A 19,765-nucleotide genomic window follows, 5' to 3' on the forward strand; every position below is an offset into this window, starting at 1 on the left:
GGGTAATGCGAAACCCACCCAACACCAATTTATTCAAGATACAGCAAAAAGCCAAAGGCATGATGACCATGACTCCTATCACCACCTCAACCAGACACAGCCTCCAGAACACCCACACCAAAGGAAGTATACTAGAGCCCCTCCATGTTGAGTTGGTAATGCAGAATTAATGTATTAGGTGTAGCCCATGTGGCAGTTCGCCAAATATCCAACAAAGGTAGGCCCCGCAGGCGTGCCCAGGAGATGGTCACCTCTCTTGTGGACCGACCCTGGACCCACCCTGCAGTACAGAGGCCCAGACTCATAGAATCAAAGATTTAATCCACCGGCTAATCACTGGAATGGAACCCTGGCGACCACAGCCCCCTGCACCCTGATCAGTGACACAAAAGGACTCTCTCTGGGACAGATAATGTAAGACCGCCTACTTGGCCTCCAGACAATGCCAAGCCTCCTCCTTAGGAGAGGACGGACCAAGAAAGAAAGCCGAGACAACCACTTCCTGAGACTGATGGAACCAAGAGGCGACCTTGGGCACAAACGAGGGGTCACAACCCAGCACCAAAGCCTCCTCCTGGACCACCAGAAAACAGTGGCCTACGAAAGAGGCCCCTGATTTCCCCCAAATGCTGAGCCAAAGTGATGGCAATCAGGAAGGTAGTCTTCAGCGTCAACTATTTCATCTCCACCTCCTCCTGGGGCTAAAATTGAGGCTTCTGCAATATGGACAGGACCAAAAGAAGGCCCCACAGGGAACCCCATCGGGCCCAAAGGATGAATACCTGCTACCCCTTTCAAGAGCATTGAGACCAGAGCCTCGCCCCTACCGGAGAGGACCAGGAAACCTGGAAAGCCTGAATGGCAGACCACTGAGAACAGAAAGTAGAGACCACCAACCCCTTCTCCGCCCCTTCATGAAGAAATTGCAAAATGTCTGGGCGGCCACACTCCAGTGCCAGGACACACTTCAGGTAACACCAAGCCAGAAAATTAGCCCAATGACGGTCAAAGGACTTAAGTGTAGAGGACTGGCGCGCCCTCTGAACCATCCCAGCCATTGCAGCTGAAAGGCCTAATGCCAGGAGATCCCTCCTCTCCGTTTCCAGAACCCACAACGGATGAGAGAGGAGAAGGGGGACATTGACCACCCACAATGTAGATGGCCACCTGAGCAACACCCAAGGAGAAGCTAACTGCATCTCCAGAAGGCCCGGGAACCACGCCCTCTGAGGCCAGTAAGGGACCACCAGGATGAACACGCACAGAGATTATCTGATTGTGCTGATGAACTGCAGAATCAGGGGATTTGGAGGAAAGGCATAGAGAAGCTCTGGGGGCCAAGTCAAAGGAAGAGCGTCCCCCCCCAAAACTCCGTGGGGCAGAGTCCTCAAGCAACACCAGGAATGTTGAGAGTTGCAGGGGGATGCAAATAGGTCCATCCAGGGATGCCCGAACAACAGACACGCCTCCTGAAAAACCTTCAGACGAAGAGACATCTCCCTTGAGACTGGAAACACCCTGCTGAGCTGGTCCGCAGTCACATTGTCCACCCCCTGTATATGGACCGCTCTCAAGGAGACCAGTTGTGCCACGGCCCAGGTCCAAATGGACAAAGCCAGATCCTCCAGAGAGCGGGACCCCATACACCCTGATGGTTGATGTAAGCCAAAGCTGAGGGGTTGTCTGTCCATTCCAGAACATCCTTTCCATGGATCGAAGACCTGAACACACCAAAGTCCTTATAACACCTGGCAACTCCTTCCAATTGGAGGAGGTCAGTTTGAAAAGAAAAGAGTTTCAGTGAGCACAGAACATACTCAAAGGTAAGTACTGGGACGAGGAAGAGGGACATGGAGGTAATCTCTTATTCATTCAAATGGATGTTATATTAATTTTAATATATATTACATTCACTTCAATATGTGTCATATTAATTTCAATGGGTTTCATATTCATTCCATTGCATGTCATATTCACGACAATGTGTCATATTCATTTCAATGTATGTCATATTCATTTCAATGGGTTTCATATTAATTCCATTGCATGTCCTATTCACTTCAACATGTGTCATATTCTTTTCAATGCATGGTATATTCATTCCAATGTATGTCTTATTCATTCCACTGAATGTCCTATTCACTTCAACGTGTGTCATATTCACTTCAGCCTGTGTCACATCAATTTCAATGGGTGTCATATTCATTCCATTGCATGTCTTACTCACTTCAACGTGTGTCAGATTCATTTCAATGGGTGTCATTCATTCCAATGCATGTTATATTCACTTCAACATGTGTCATATTAATTTCAATCGGTGTCATATTTATTTCAATGCATGCCTTATTCATTCCAATGGATGGTATATTAATTTCAATGCACGTTATATTCACTTACAATGTGAGTCATATTCATGTCAATGGGTGTCATATTTATTTCAATGCATGTCTTATTCATTCCAATGCATGTTATATTCATTTCAGCGTGTCACATTCATTTCAATGGGTGTCATATTCATTCCATTGCATGTCCTATTCACTTCAACGTGTCATATTCATTTCAACGTGTCATATTCATTTCAACGTGTCATATTCATTTCAATGGGTGTCATTCATTCCATTGCATATCGTATTCACTTCAACATGTGTCATATTCATTTCAATGCATGTCTTATTCACTGAATTTCAGTGTATGTCATACTCATTTCAATACATGTAATGCTCATTTCAATACATGTTATACTCATTTCTATATGTATTATAGTCATCTCAATGTATTCCTTACTCATTTCATTGCATCTTGTATTCATTTCAATATGTCACATTCTCAAAGGTGTAATTTTGACCTGAACGGCTTCCCATAGTTTTGGCCTACACAGAAAAGTCTATGCTGCGACAGGTGAGAGGAGAAACGAATCTGTAAGCAGGGATCCAGCCCAGAGTTCACTCCATTCCACACAAGAGAGCCTAAAGAATTAGTGTCACGTGCCAGTGGGTTATCGGAACATGAGGGGAAAAAACCGGAGGACAGAACATGCCTCTCCAAAAGGCATCCACACGTGAACAATGGTAATTGTATGAGCAATCTTGTAAAAGCGAAAACACGCAGTAACTGGTGCAGCCCCAGCTATGCAGAGTAGGATTCAGATAGGCTATAAGAGCGAGTCTTTCGGACTACAGCTATATATTTGGTTTGCGGCAGACCAGGAACAGGAAGCTTGACTTGATTATGGCACTTTTGATAACAAGAAGGCGCACACTATCTGAATCTGGCAACAAGCCTGGGGGTGATCGAAACCCTAAACTCAGGGAAGCAAGCCAGGTTTTTACTAAATTTAAAAGTCTGGCATACATCGTATTTTCTAGTACACAAATAAGGGGGGCGGGTTGGTAGTACACCTACAGCAATAACAAAAAGCCTACAAGTCATATCAAAACAAGTGATGACGCAGAAGAGAAAATATTGCAAATAACGTTTGGGACCAGCAAACTATTATAAGAGGCTGGCTGATTCAGGAAGGCTGTTCGGAAAGAAGGGCCTGATGGAAAAACCTCAAAAGGAAAAACCTCAAATACAAATCTGCAAGCAGCAAATAATCTGCCATGAGGCGAATCTCAATGGTAGCGGACAATAAAGAGGCTTGTTAGGCAGACAGAGCGACATGAAGAATCGGATTCATACTCAGTACGACTCAAGGGGAACTGGCCGAGAATGCAATTTTAAGGGCATTTTGGTTTGCGTTCAGCAAGTACAGTAGATTGTCTCTCACCTACCAGAGTTAATCAAAGTATGCTCATTTCTTAAGGTGGGCTGGTGCCTGGCAGTTACCGCCAATGTCTGGGCTAGAGCCTACCGCAGGCTATTCTTCAACTTCTTTCAAGCCTTGGTTCTGCCGACCATTGGCCAGAGGGTCCTATAGGCTCTCTAGTCTAACCCTCCCTTTCAATATGGCTTGTTCTACAATATGGCTCTCTTAGCTTAGCCACCTCATATTATGTATATTTACTACAAACTGCCTTCCTCTACTTGGCCAATGCATGTTTTTACTCTCCAACCAGTAGCTGTTCTCCTATTGCAACACGTCCAACTCTGAAACACCATACAAGCAACACCCTCAATGTCAGACGATTTCTGACCCTTTATATTGGTGTTCTAATGGTTTTTGTCCCAATGAGTGAGCCGGTTGATGGATCCATTTTCTCATTAGTTTGTGATGCACCTTTCCTTAATGGTTCAACCTCCTTCGCAAACGTCAGGCCTTTTGTTACAAATGAAATCTGGTGCGGCAAGTTAATCAATATTTTGAATCATCCTGGGTTTTCCTCATCTGTTTCCTTAAAGGAATGGTTCGGTCAAAAATGTTTATTGCCCCTACGGGTCGGCTATGTGTTTTTAAGCCTAAGTCGCTCGATTTTAGAAAAATTTCCTATGGACCGTACCAGAGTTTTCGTCCATTAAACGCACGCGAAAACAGGCACCAGGGAGCCGCCATTTTGTGATAATCCTATAATTTCCCCCATCGCCCTGGCTGACCTGCTTTTGCGGCACTAAATCAAATCCCCCGCCCCTGAGCCTGTCATCAGCAGACGCGTACCACCCATTTCACAACGCCAAAGCACGTCTCGTGTCAACATTCGCTGCGCTTCAGCTAATGACGTGTCGCCATGGAAATGGCAGGACACCTCTTTCATCAATAAGTATAAACAGACCGTTTCACAACACACAGCAACAGATTTTCTATTCCATTCCTCTCTCTGTGCTACTTTCAGTATTCTGTGACTCGTTTCTGTGCTCTGGTCAGCTACCTTCGTTGCTTGTAGCCCGTGTGAACAAATACCAGTACCACCGCTATCAATTATTTTAGTTTGTTTAACACACAATGGATACAATAATGCCCTACATGTACGAGCCCGAGTATACCGAGGAGGAACTACTGGAAAGGGAAACACGCGAAAACGATGGGTCTTCGAATGGTTGTTGGGAGGACGATTCAACAGCTGAAGAGCCTGGACCTAGTCGCATGGACGGTGTTTCCACCTGGTGCACACGCAATCGGTGCAAGCTAATGCCAACCGACGACGAGAACTGCTGCTGCTGTGAAAACTCGGGATGCGTGGCCTACATTTCGGAAGGCGAGCCACGACCGCAATGCATCACCGAGCTGACAGACTACAGGGCAGCCTGCCTCACACGGTCCATGTTGAGGATAATGATGGTGCTTAAACACGAACTTCGCGCAACTGTTCATCCTCGTAATCCGAGTAACGAGTAAGTATACTCTGCTTGTCATGCCACTCCCATTTCATGGTCTTCTACTATATCCAAAATTACATATACATATTGTAACGCATGAAAGTCGTTCAATAGTGTGCAGTGTCTAGATAGCATTTGTCTGAGCAGAATGCCATTAGTTACAAGAATTGTCATTGACAACAAACGTTTATTAAACTTATCTTGGTCATTTAAAAACAGTTTGTTTCATTCCTTTTCACAGGTGGTACAGGCTGGTGGCCTATCGTTCCTTTACATGGTGGCTTCACGGGAGGCTTGGACACTGCGTTCGAAGACTGATACCCGCCTGTGCCGTTCGTGCCATAAGAGAAACGTTCCCGAGTGTCAGCGGTCAGTACAGGGGATTTTCTCTCGCTGTGCTGCAACCTGAATGTGTAAAGTTTTGTATTTTTGTGTCATCAAAATAAGCTACAAAATAAAAACCCCAAATATTTTAACAACGGTTGTTTCGATTTTTTTAAATCAATCAAGTGTGTCTCCATTCAAGGATGGACGTCAGACACCTGTGCTCGGAATGGGTGAAGTTCAGGTCGCTGTGAAGCGGGGTGGTCACTATCTAAGCTAACATAATATATTCTCAATAATGTATGCACTAAATAACACTTGTTCAAAGTCTTTCAGTCGGTTATGCCTCTATAAAAGTCACACATATATCTATACTATCAATTAACATTGGATTATACAGGCCTTAGGTCAAGGGTCTTCACCACTATAATACACTGTTTGAAATGCGGGTCTGTGCTCACAAGAATCTCCGATATGTGGCATTTGTTATCGATAGGCAACGATATATACTGGCGAGGGTGCGTGGGCAAGGACACGTTTGTGGAGATGAACGAGCCATGTGCTTGGTTCAGGCCGGTTCACATGCAGGACCGTGCTCTCAGAGAGTGATGTGTTACATTTATTAGCTGTTGCAAATACCTCTGGAGTTTTCCAGTCAGAGTGGGAACGAGGCTGTGGGCCATGTGCTCTGCATGCTGTACTATCGCAGTGAGGCGTGGTCAACAAAATGGAGTGGAAAGGGGGTACAAAAATGGATGCCCCGTGTCCTGCTCAGTGTTCCCATCTACGCAAATGTCATCCAAAGTTATCACATAAGGGCAAGGGGCGAACCCACTACTGGAGGCACTTGGTACGAGTTTCTACTGAGAAGTAAAGGATGAGAGGGGCCTGATGGCCCCTCGCTCCCACACACTTGCCTGCACGCCAAAAGGTGGTTGAGCGCTGGCATGGGGGGCTGTGACGGGCGCAAACCGCCAAGGTGCCAAACAGCATGTACACTTCAAAAGGTATCCCACGCCCAGGGCCCATCGCTCACATGGCCTCCTCAGACCCCGTGTCTCCAGGCAGACCTCCCCTGAGGCAGGCCGCCCCCTGCAATAAACATAATACCACGACATACACACGTCATTCATTCACAAACACACCCCTGTTTCTAATACTTTATAAAACACTTGATATGTCTCATGAGAACATCTTTCTGTTTTGCAAGTCAACTCCTGAACCTTCTACCTGAGAAGCACTGAGATCTATGCTAATCTGTTTGTCGCCGTGCTATCTGTGACCGCTTCGAGCAAACTCGTCAGTGTGCTACCTGTGGCCATCTACCTGTTCTCCTGCAACATACTGCTCGGCCTGCTGAATCCAACTGTTTGTTGGTCAAGGTAAGGCCATGTATCCTAGTCATATTTCAGTCATTTCCACATTTCAATCTATTTGCTATTACAGTACCCAATAGAGCTATGGTCATTGGTCTCATTGCTATTGACTTGAGTTTCAATTGTTATGCTATCAATAGATCTATTTATTTTCATCTGTGTCAATTGTCATCGAATTGCATCCTTCGCCGGTCCAGTCTATAATGTAAGCATGGTTCCTTTTCGTGCAAGACAGAACATCCAAGGGACGAGTCACATGTTCAGAGTTTAGTCACATAATTAAAAAAATTCTGTAACTTATGCAAATACTAAGCCGCACATGATGAACTGGTATAGTTCCGGCGACCAAAACAAACCTTGCATTGAGCATGGTATGGTTAATTTACTTTTTAATGACATTTTTAGTCATCAAGGTTTTATAATCTTGATATTTACTTTTCAGAATTTTCAACAATGCCTGCCTGTTCGATTAGCGGTTGCCCTTCGAAGATCCATGCTAAATCTGAAGGCACTACAATGCATGTATTCCCGAAAACTGTTGATCGAATAAGAGAATGGGTCAGACATTGCGGATATCCACTGGAGGAGCTGGAAAGTAGAATCCAACAAGTCTTTGAGGACAAGAGGGGTGATCGATACCGCATCTGCAGCCGGCACTTTCCCTCGAACATGTACACCACAACTTGGGTAACAAAGAAGAATAAACGGCGATCGACACGAAAATTGTTCGCAAACGCTATTCCCACTCTATTCGTCCACAATCCGCCACTGGTGAGTCAAGTGTCTGTTTTTAGCTTTAGGCCTTGCGGTAGTGTGTAGGTAGCCGAATGGATTAATTGATATTTTAGGTGTTTCCAATGTGTAATACTTTCGACATTGATATGAGTGTATAGCACAAACGAAATCTATATATGGGCACAGGGAACGGTGCTATATTGCGCATTACTCAAGTATTCTGTCTCCTTACATGGCAATTTTAAATATTGGCATTTGATTATCAAACAATAATTTACCTTTACAACTTCTTGACTATCCCTTGAATCTGAAGCAAGAACATTCTACTTCCGTCACGTGCTCGCAGTTATCAACCACTTCTAGCGCGTATCAGGTAATCATACTTGGCTATTCCGCTACAGACTTGTTTTATGCATGTCAAGTAATAGTTTTTATGTATCGTGTGATTATTTTACCAATTGTTTGGTTAGTGCTTTCCAATTGATATACACCTTAGTTGTCGTCCCCTGGTGTTAGTTTTCAGTTATAATTAGTGTTATCCATACTAATGCAAGTACTGTCTTTCAGGGAGATGCTGAAGCGTCCACCACATTGACAACAGCCCTAGATGTTCTTCAGCAGCCCGAGGTATGGATACTGACAGCTCAACTGACCGGGATCATCAGGACTGGAACCCTTGTCGTTTGATTGCTCTACAACATGTTTCTTTTGTGGTTAGCCGTTGATATGTACCTGTGCGGTCGACCCAAAGCGTGTGTTGTGTTTTCAATATTGTAATCCTTACTAATGCAAATACTATGTTTCAGGCAGTTGTTGAATCGTCAACCCACGCACTTGATGCAGAGCCTGACATTCAAGTAATTCCGGTGGAAGCGGGACCAAGCGGATACGAATCGGCGCAACAGCTTTCGGAAGTGCGCACCACATTGACAACAGCCCTAGATATTCTTCAGCAGCATGAGGTATGGATACTGACAGCTCCATCGAGTGATCATAGAACGTGATTCCATTTGCTATACTTTCTTCCCTATTAACGCAAGTACTGTGTTTCAGGGAGATGATGGAGCTTCCACTACAATCACAAGATCCCATTTAGATGATGCAGATGTAAAGAAATCGGAGAAATAAGTCGATTAAATCTGATCTTTTTTTTTTTTTTTTTACTTTTATTTTTGGCGGCAAAGGTTACGTGGTACATACATCAAGACAACAAGCACAAGTGTGAAACATTAGGTGGTGCAGTGCATAAGCTGTTGTACATAATCACAATAATGTCAGACAATCATACAAGATACATATGAATACGAGTTTATGTTGTAGTAGTGGACACTGAAGGGGTGGGGGACATTCCAGAGCCAGGTGTGTCCTCACTACGACTGTTAAGGTCCGAATTGAATTCCACCCAGATATTCTTAGGTCGAGAAGTGACAGGGAGCATGGATATAAATTCCTCCTCACAGTTCCGTGCCCAAGTAAGCATATGGAGCAATTTCTGGTGGGCCGGGGGGATGGAACTTTTCCAGTTCTGAAGTATGCATTTTTTGGCTATCATGCACCCAATATTAAGAAACTTAGCCAATCGTCTGGTGTCATCCGTTTTCCAGGCTCCAAAGAGGACGGCTAAAGGATCAGGGTCAATCACTGTGTCAGTGATAGCCGTGAGCGTTTCTAGGATGCTTTCCCAGAACCTCAGCAATTTGTCACAAGACCAGAACATGTGTAAGTGGTCAGCTGCCGTCGCTCCGCAGCGGGGGCAGGGGTGCGCCGTAGCACGGGCGAACCTCGAAGTCCTGTGTGGAGTATAGTAAAGTCTATTTAGGAGTTTGTACTGCATGGCACGAAAACGGAAATTGAGGGAGACTTTGAGTGTGCAGGCACATATCCTCCCAAACCCTATCTGATATTTCTAGATCTAGTTCACCAGCCCATTCATCACGTGCCTTGAGAGTGGGGGTAGGGGTAGCCTCCTGTAGGATCTTGTAAAGTGATGAGACTACTCCATGGGCACCTCCAGAATTGGCAATATATGCAATGGCTGAGTTGTCTGGGGGCTCATCGGGGAATGTGGGCCATTTGGTGCGAAACACAGCGTGCAGTCTGTAGTATTGGAGGGTCTCCAAGGCGGACCCGGTGTGCCCCGGTTTCCAAGTTTGGGGGTCGATGAACCTGCCCTCGGGGTAGAAGTCCGTCAGTGCTTGGTATCCCAGCATCCCCCAGTGTCGGGCCAGTGCCGCATCATGAGTGGGTTCCAAGCCGTGAAAAGCCCATACAGGAAGCCACTTGTAGTATGGAGAGGCTTCGGGTGTCTGAAATAGCAAGCGAGCCCAGGCTTGAAGGGTCGTGCTGATTGGGTCAATGGGAGAGTCTGGTGTGTAGTGCCGATGTAGTATGAGGGACATTAGGTTGATACTAGAAGCTGCCAGTCGTTCCAGTTTGATATGGGGACGCACCGGAGTGCCAGGGTACCAGTGAGTGGCATGTTGGGCCTGGGCCGTGGACCAATAAAGTGACAGATCTGGAGCCGTGAGTCCCCCTTGTCTATATGGGAGTGCCATGTCCGTCCACTTTTTGCGTACTGCGCCAGAGTGCCAGAGAAACTGTGCACATAGTGTGTGTAGTCTAGTAAAATATCGCCTCCCAGGCCATACGGGTACGTTGCTAAACGGGAGAGCCGTCCAGCTATGGATAGTGGGAGGGCACGCCACCGTAGGAGTTTAGTCTCAGCTATTTGTGATATCGCGGAATAGTTGTTGGCGATGAGGGTGTATTTGTCTAGCGATATTTGCACACCCAGATATCTAACACCATTCGGTGACCAGCGGAGGGGGTATTCAGTGATGGGTTGTCGGGTGGACTTAGTGAGCGGGAAGATCTCTGATTTGGAATAATTAATAGTGAAACCGGAGTGGGTGCCAATATGGGTGATGTCCCTTAGTATGGGGTCAAGGTGTGTTGCGGGGTCTCTGATGTATAGTAAAACATCATCCGCATATAAAGATATAATTTCAGGACTGTCTTTCAATCTTATTCCCTTGCGGGCGTGGTGAGCACGGACAAAGTCTGCCATCGGTTCTATTGCTAGGGCAAACAGAATAGGAGAGAAGGGGTATCTCTGTCGGGTGCCCGTGAAGAGTGTGAAAAGGTCAGATGTCAGTGTATTGGTCCTAACCCGCGCCACAGGAGAAGTGTACAGTAATTTGATGAACCTAATCATGTTTGGGCCTATGCCCATGGTCTCCAGCACTAGCCATGTGTATTTCCAGGAGACCATATCGAAGGCCTTCTGGGCATCAAGCGTAACCGCCACAGCCGGTACATCTTGATCAATGCGGGACATCACGTTAAACAGTCTCCTGATATTGTGGGAGGTAGGCCTACCGGGTACAAAGCCGGCCTGGTCTTCATGGACTAGATACGTTATAATGGGCAGGAATCGGTTGGCTATAATTTTTGCAAAAATCTTTGTGTCGAGATTCATAAGGGAGAGGGGTCTATAGGACCCACATTCATTGTCAGGTTTGCCAGGCTTGAGCAGCACTGTAATGGCTGCTTCGCGCATGGAGTGGGGGAGGATAGAGGCACGGAGCGATTTGTCCCAGACCTCAAGCAGCCTGGGGGCGATTATGGCGACGTGCTCTTGGTAGAAATCGGCGGTTAGGCCGTCAGGTCCCGGGGCTTTGCCTTTGGGCAGGTCAGAAATGGCTGTTACAATTTCATCTAGTGTGATTGGGGAGTCCAATTCGTCACGAGTAGCGGAGGAGATCTCTGTGGTGGGGATCTGGTCGAGGAGTTCACGCATATGTTGTTCTGTGTGTTCAGCGGGTTGAGAGTAGAGGGACCTGTAGAACTCAGCGAACGTGTCTAGGATTTGTTGGTCAGCCCATTGTGCGTTGCCATGTTTATCTTTAATAGAGGTGATCTGCGTCCGGCCAGATTCCCATTTTAATAGCGTCGCTAATGTTCTCCCAGGCCTGTCTCCCTCTCCATATTTCCTGGCTGCTTGCGGGCGGGTAAAGTATTGTGTTTCACTGACGGCGAGCTTGTTGTATGCCTGAAGTTCATCGGAGACCTGAGCAAGTATGGCGGGGTCAGCCCTAGTGGCACATTGTAGTTCCAATTGCTTCAATTTGGTTTCAGATCGACCCAATGCGGCTCCGATTGATTTCAACACCCCAGCCTCCCGGGAGATAGACATAACCCTAATATACACTTTGAAGGCGTCCCACCTGACTGCAGCCGAGGTGTCCGAAAGAGTGTTGTGTTCAAAGAAAGACAGAATGTCAGCAAGTATTTCAGCCCTAAATACAACATCCCTAAGGGCCTCGGATTTGAAACGCCAGGTGGTGAACGTCGGGACAGGTATCCCCAGCCTCGCCGAGAGTGTAATCGGGGCATGATCAGACAGTGTGCGAGGTAGAATCTGGGCTCCACCACCCCACCCATGACTCCTTTTGATACAAGAAGTAGGTCTATCCTAGAGGAGCTATCGTGCACTGATGAGTAGTAGGTGTAGTCTCTGCATTGGGGGTGTAGCTTTCTCCAAGCGTCACAGATGTCAAGTGTCATAATGTGGGCTTGCAGTCTGCGTGCAGCACCGGACAAGGAACGAGGAGCAGTTCCAGTTCTGTCCAGGACCGTGTCGAGGATAAGATTGAAATCCCCACCCCACAGGATCGGTACGCCCACATATCCCAGCAGTATGGTGGTGATATTGTCGAAAAATTCGGGGGAATCCACATTGGGGCAGTAGGTATTAACAAGTAGATATTCTTTGTTAGCCAGAGTGCAGTGCAGTATTACATAAAGTCCTTCGGGGTCGGTGTAGTTTTTGTGCAGTGGAAACTTAATGGATTTGTGGATCATCGTTAGAACACCCCTGGATTGAGTGGAATAGGAGGTGAAGAATCTCGCCGGTCCCCATGCAGGGGCCATAGTTCTTGGTATGGGGCCATTGGAGTGCGTCTCCTGTAGGAGCAGTAACTTGCAGGTGTGTCTGTTAGCGTAAGCTATGATTTTACGGGCCTTGGTGTGGTTGCTTAGCCCACGGACATTCCAGGACATTATGATGGTAGACATTGTAGTAGTAAATATCCTATCATACTGCACACATTTTTAGTGGACATCCCAGACCCAGCAGTGGTGTGTGCCCCAACGTTTGAAGTCGAACATGCATTCATGAACCTTTGATGCTCGCACCATGCAACCTCGTATGCCTTTTTTAGATAACACCCCGTTCCCACCCACCTCCCTCACCACTAACCCAAATTTAGTAGTGTAAGCGCCAACCCACCCTCCCTGTGCACCGCCGGATCGACCCCAACCTGAGCCAGCTGGTGCAGGAGCCCAACAGGGGCTAACCCATAACAAAAGTATAAAGAACAGAGCAATCGCAATGGGGTGCGCTATTGCCGTGCGCTAGCACGCTTGGAGCCCGGTGGGATCCTTGAGAAAACAAGCAGTGTTTGCGGTATAAAAATGCATGTCGCTGCATCTATCCGTGGCCGTGGAGGGCCTGCGTGCGGAACAGAGGAACGTTACACTCAACAATAGGAAGTCAACATGGACAAGATGAGTGGTTCAGTATTATGGTAATCTGACAGTGCGTTCGAGAGATTAGGTGCTGTGAGTACAGCCAGGGCTACTTAGGAAATGTAAATAGAACAGCCAGATACGTGTAGCCATAAGGACGCCCGGCCATAGGACGATCAGAGGGAGCAAGCCTCGGATGGAGTTCAGTCATTCTGCATCATATCCTCAGAGGGTGGATGAGGGGGAATGTGTGCCTCTATGAATTTCACCGCCTCCAAAGGCACCGTAAAGAAGTAAAGTTTGTTGTTGAATGTGAACTTCAAACGTGCAGGGAATAGGATGGCATAAGGAATGCTTCTCTCGCTGAGCAGTTTCTTAACTCCAAGGAATTGGCGACGTTCCTGCTGGACTCCAGTCGAGAAGTCAGGGAAAATACGGATCACCTGTGAGTCCATTCTGAGCTCACCCTTCTCACGTGCGAGGCGGAGGATCTGGTCGCGATCTTTAAAACTCAGGATTTTCGCAATGATGGGTCTTGGAAAGTCCCCAGGCCTGGGACGTGGGGCCAGCGCCCTGTGAGCCCTTTCGATCGTGAAGAAAGGGGACAAAACCGGGTTGCCCAATAAATCCTTCAAGAGGTTCTCGACAGCCAGTTCGATTCGGCCTTTCAGCGCATTTTCCGGGACCCCAATAATGCGTATATTATTCCTCCTTGATCTGGATTCGAGGTCATCACACTTAGCCTTCACTGACTTCATGTCCGTGACAAGGGTGGCCACTGTACTCTGCAGTGTGGCTACAGTGTCTTCGCTGGCACCAATTCTATTTTCAGCCTCAGTGAGTCGCGTCCCCTGTTGATCCAACTTGGCCCTAAGAGATGCCACATTTGCATTGATGTCGTCCAGCTTTTCATGAAATGCAGCAAAGTTTCTGGCCATAGTTTCCATCATGACCGTCAGGTCCGCCTGAGGCCCCTCCGCAGGGAGCGGTGTGTCGGTCTGATCGCATGAAGAATGGGCCGATTCAGATCTCGAGGTGGCTTTTGCAAATTTATCCATAGCCCCAGTCTTGCTGGTATTCCTGGATCTGTTGGACATTATGTGGTAAGAGTACTTAGGCACTATATATGACCTGGGGCTATGTAGAGTAAAGGCCAAATGGAGGAAACCACTCTCTTCTAGATGGTGTCGCAGTAACTCACAGAGTCATCCGGAGCCATCAGGGGAGGTAGTGTCAGGGGAGATGGCTCAATAGGTCACAGGAGAGCGGGCCGGCGTCGCAAGGCCCCAGGGGTGTATAACCCAGGTGAGGGCGCGAGGGCCGCAAGTGGAGCGGAGGGATTACAGGGACGCCCGCGCACGGCAGCCACCCCGGCTCCTCACCTCAAGCCAGCGCTCAATCCAGATGACAGGGTCCCCAGCGATTCCACTCGTCACCCGCGGGTGTCACACGCTTCTGGCGGCACAGCAGTGCACCGTAGAGTTCCCCGGCCGTAGGCTCGGCGGGGGAGATGTCCTCGGGGGTCCCGCGGAGACACAGGGCCGCGGGAGGGAGGGAGCCAGGCAGCGGCGCCACGAGAGCGCAGAGCGGCAGCTGGCCACGGGAGATCCCAGGCGGTGAAGTTCAACGCAGGATCCACCCACGCGTAGCAGGGCGGTGAAGGCGGCCCCCGCGCTCCAGCTCAGCCCAAGCCCCCAGGCGACGGTAGGCCAGCGTCCGAGCGAGGGAGGCGGGTAGTAGGATCATGTGAGCCGCAGGGCCGCAGGCAGCGGTGAGCCCGGACCGGCGCCACCTCGTACCCCTCTCGGCAGCAGCGCGGCGGACCAGTCGGCCCAGTACGGGGGGCAGCGCCGACGGTCCAACCCAGGCTCAGAAGGTCCGGTTCGGGTCGAAATTTCACAGGTAGGTAGCTCCAAGTGTCTGGAAGGCAGGAGCCGGGTTTGAAGATGGGGCAAGATGTTAAACCGCAGATGGAAGCAGATATAAAGCGGCAGCACACAGAGCTGGATAGCTAGGCAGCCATTTTGTCGGCTGCTCAACAGCACCCCCCCCAAATCTGATCATTTTCAAATATTCCTTGATTCTTTTAGGCAATGCAACATTTGTGGTTATCTCTTTATATGTACCTGTGCCGTCGACCCCAAGTGTGTGTTATGTTTACGATATTGAAAACCATACTAACGCAAGTACTGTGCTTCAGGGAGTTGCTGATGCCTCCTCTTCAATACAATCATTCGTGGCAGTCCATGCAGAGCCAGAGGTATGGATACTGACAGCTCCATCGAACTAGGTCATCAGAGCTCGAATACTTGTCGTTTGATTGTTCCACACAATGTTTAAATCGTGTTTGGCTATTGAGATGTACATGTGTGTTCATCCTCACGTGCGTTTTATGCTAACAATATTTTGATACACAGTAATGAAAATACTATGTTTCAGGGAGTCGATGGAGCCTCATTCCGTGCTGTCTATGCGGATACAGAAAATATAGTCGTTGCAGCGCAAGAGGAAGGGGAGACATGCGGATACGTATCGGAGCAACAGCGTGCAGATGTTGAAGGTCGAGTCAAAAAAGTTGCAAAGAAAAGAAACAAAAATAAGGTTAGTTACAAACAGTTCATAACTTTAGACATTTTTTTGTGCTGGGGACTATTTTATGTTTTTTTAAAGTCAATTGTACTATACTTTATCTTGTGTTTAAACTGAACATCCCTTTTCCAATCTGTCCTCTAGTTACCCGTGGGTCTACGAACTATACATACACAGACAGCGAAGCGAATGAGAGATGTTGCTTGCCAGACCATTTACACTATGGAGGCTATGGAGGAACTACTAATTCAGACGCAGCGTGTTGAGACTTGGGATGCTCATGTCCAATGTACAGAAAATGAAATGAATGTGTCCGGAGAATCCGGCAAAGTTGTATTGGACCATTGCTACAGTACAACCGCACCACCGCAACATGATACTGGATGTATTGAAGATAGCTCTGAAGTAGTCGCAGATCAATTTACACAATCTACACCCGTCAAAAAATTGCCACCAAAAAAGCTGTCGACATTGTTGTGTTCTCCCATCAATGTTGAAGTAGCAGATGTTGAAATGACAGAATGAACCAGCAGCAGCATTCACTGACGCATCAGAACTTGATAGCAGCGATATTTCTTTCAAATGTGGTGATATGTCCTCAACGTCACAGGCCGAAACAACTTTGATGCAGGATGACAGTCTAATGAAAGAGGACAAATACATAGTATTCGACAGTTGTTTGATGGATATTATAAGTATGCTGAAATGTGGGCATTCCGTCAGAGGGAAAGTATGTGGGAAGCCATTGATTCATGTGACTCGTCAAAAACAAGGCAGTAACGTCACAATACATGCCGCCTGTAGATTACATCATACGGTCTCATGGTCTGCACAACCGATGCTGGGGAAACTGGCAGCAGGCAATCTACTGTGTGCAGCTGCATCACTTTTTAGTGGCTCCAGTTTTAGAAAGAAAGTCTTTCTTTCAGTTTGTGGGACTCCATTTCATTTCAAAAACGCAGTACTACAAATACCAACATGATTATCCGTTTCCGGCCATTAGTGATGCTTGGAAAATTGAACAATTGTCTCTAGCAAGTACATTCGAAGGCAAACGATTCAGGCTAGTCGGCGATGGACAGTGCGACAGCCCTGGATTTTCTGCCAAGTACTGCACCTACCACTTTCAGGACTTGGATAGTAAGAAAATTGTGAGTTCGTTGGTCGTGCAGGTAACACAATGTACATCCTCAGTGGCCATGGAGAAACTAGGATTTATAAAATCAGTGGAATATCTGCAATCGAGTGAAATGCACATCGACCTCATAGCCACGGACAGACACGTATCAATTGCCAAGACAATGAGAGAGCAGTTCCCACATATTAAACATCAATTTGACGTATGGCATCTTGCTAAATCAATCAATAAGAAAATCTCGGCTGCAGGGGAAAAAAAGGTTTGGAAAGTATTTCAGAGTGGTCCCAGTCTATCAGCAACCATCTTTGGTGGAGCTCCAAAACTTGTGAAGGGTCAGTGGAAATACTACTTGAAAAATGGCGGTCACTGATGCACCACTGTACCAACGTGCACCGCTGGTCAGAAAACCTACATTTCCACCAATGTGAACATGGCCCTTTATCCCCAGTGGAGGCACGGAAGAAGTGGTTGAATCCATCTTCACTGACACACAAAGCCATTGAGAAGATTGTTTTTGATAAAACTATCAAGAGATTTGAGGGGACTGACAGAATTCTGTCACACAGGAGGTTTGGAGGTGTTCCACAATATGTGCCTAAAGTAAAGGCCAAAGCGCTTGCATTTCAGCATACAGGGCATGAGACATAGGACTCTACTTGCCGTCTTGGCCCATAACGAGAATCTCGGCCGTGAACAATCTAGGACTAAGGGTAATGTAAGGATGCCTCGCTACACTAAGGCCTTTTCAAAAAGAAGTAAGCAATGGGTGATCAAACCAGTCTATGAGGAAATGGAGTTCGACTTTGTCAAAAGCCTTATTGTTGCTGTATTAGAAAAGAACAAGTTACTTTCTTACCTGGTAACGTTCTTTCGATGGGATGGTCCGACGACGTATTCCATATCTATGACAGGTAATGTCCACAGCTGTGCTGTTTCGGAAAATCTTTGGCGTCTGCGTCCATGACGTCGATACGCCGTCCCCGAGGACCTCCTCCGACGGCACCCGATGTGATAAGTAGGACGCACGACACCCATAGCCTCAGTTATATTTTTTTCCCAGAACGTGTGCCACCAGTTTTCTCCCAGTCAGACACACAAGGCCTTGCGGAACGCAAGCTGCAATCGCAAAAGAAATTCTGCGGCGGGGAAGGCAGGGAGGGAGCGATCTGGAATACGTCGTCGGACCATCCCATCGAAAGAACGTTACCAGGAAAGAAAGTAACTTGTTCTTCGAGGGGATTGGGTCCTCCGACGTATTCCATATCTATGACAGACTCCCAAAGCAGTACCAAGCAAGGAGGTGGGAAAGAATTTAGAATACAAATTTAGCATGCCCAATCAAATTGCGGAATAGAGAACTGCCTTGCCAAAGGCCAGATCTTGCCCTCTGATGGAATCGAGGGAGTAGTGACGTAAAAAAGTATGTACTGAAGCCCAGGTGGCTGCATCACAGATGTGACGAATAGGAACTCCCCTCTGCAGAGCAGTAGACGTAGCCACTCCCCTGGTAGAACGGGCCCGCAAGCCAGCCGGAGAATCCTTACCCGCCAAGCGGTAACACTCGGATATAGCTAAAATAATCCAACGAGACAAAGTCTGTTTCGTCACAGCTTGTCCCAAACGCTTTCCAGCGTAACCAATGAAAAGTTGATCGTCCACTCTGACCCGGGACATGCGCGAAATATAAAAGCTCAACGCTCTCCTAGGATCAAGCCTATGGAGCCTCTCCTCTTCCTTACCAGGATGTGGAGGAGGATAGAACGCCGGAAGAACAACCTTCTGGCTCAAATGAAATTCCGAAACCACCTTCGGAAGAAAAGAAGGACGAACTCTAAGGACAACCCTGTCCTTATGAAACACAGTGAAGGGTGGCTTAACTGAAAGTGCCTGTAACTCACTCACTCTGCGAGCGGAAGTAACCGCAACCAAAAACAGTTTGAGTTAACAGCCTCAAAGGGCAAGAATGTAAAGGCTCAATCGGAGCACCCATTAGAAACTTAACAAGGTTCAAAACCCAACCTGGCACCAGAAAAGGTGACGGAGTGAACACATTAGTGAGCCCTTTCAAAAACTGCGAAATTAATGGAATTTTAAAATAAGAACACTCTTCAGACGAGCGCTTAAATATGGACAGCGCCGCCAGGTAACCTTTAATGGTCCCCACTTGCAAGCCCCTGTGGGCCAAAGAAAGCAAAAAAGACAGAACCATGGGAATGTCACATTCAAAAGGATCCACATTCTGAACTCTGCACCAGTCGCAGAACTTTCTCCAACGGCAACGGTACAGAGACTTAGTTGCCGGCCGCCTGGCCGAGAGCAACACCTCCATCACGTCTTCAGGGAGGTCCCAATCCTTATACCTCAACCTTTCAGAAGCCAAGCGTGAAGATTGAGGGATCTGACCTCTGGATGGAGAACCTGACCCCCCCCTTCCGTGAGAGCAGATCGTCTCGGTAGGGAAGACGACGTGGAGGGCAGATGGACAAGTCGAGAAGGTCCGGGTACCACGTCCTCCGGGCCAACGCCGGAGCAATGAGGATCATCCGGGAACCGAATTTTCAAGTACAGTTTCATATTCCGAATTGTGGCTCGCTGTGTTGTGAGCTGATCTGTGTTGGTTTCCGGGTTCTGTGTGAAGTCGCGTAGAAGACGACTGGGCGCGTTTGCCTACGCAGCACAGTAACGTCACGGAGAGAGGCGGGGAATATGAATGTTTTGATAATGTCAGGCTCAGGGGCGGGGGATATGATTTAGTGCCGCAAAAGCAGGTCAGCCAGGGCGATGCGGCAAGTGATAGGATTATCACAAAATGGCGGCTCCC

General features: G+C 47.5%; 1 protein-coding gene across 2 annotated transcripts in view; it reads right to left on the bottom strand.

Moving 5' to 3' along the window:
• LACTB (lactamase beta) overlaps nucleotides 1-19,765 on the bottom strand; it is a 1,309,212-nt gene that overhangs the window by 954,488 nt on the left and 334,959 nt on the right. The window lies entirely within an intron of this gene.

This window comes from Ambystoma mexicanum, chromosome 11 (assembly GCF_040938575.1).
Source record: "Ambystoma mexicanum isolate Mex_15411 chromosome 11, UKY_AmexF1_1, whole genome shotgun sequence".
Taxonomy (NCBI): domain Eukaryota; kingdom Metazoa; phylum Chordata; class Amphibia; order Caudata; family Ambystomatidae; genus Ambystoma; species Ambystoma mexicanum.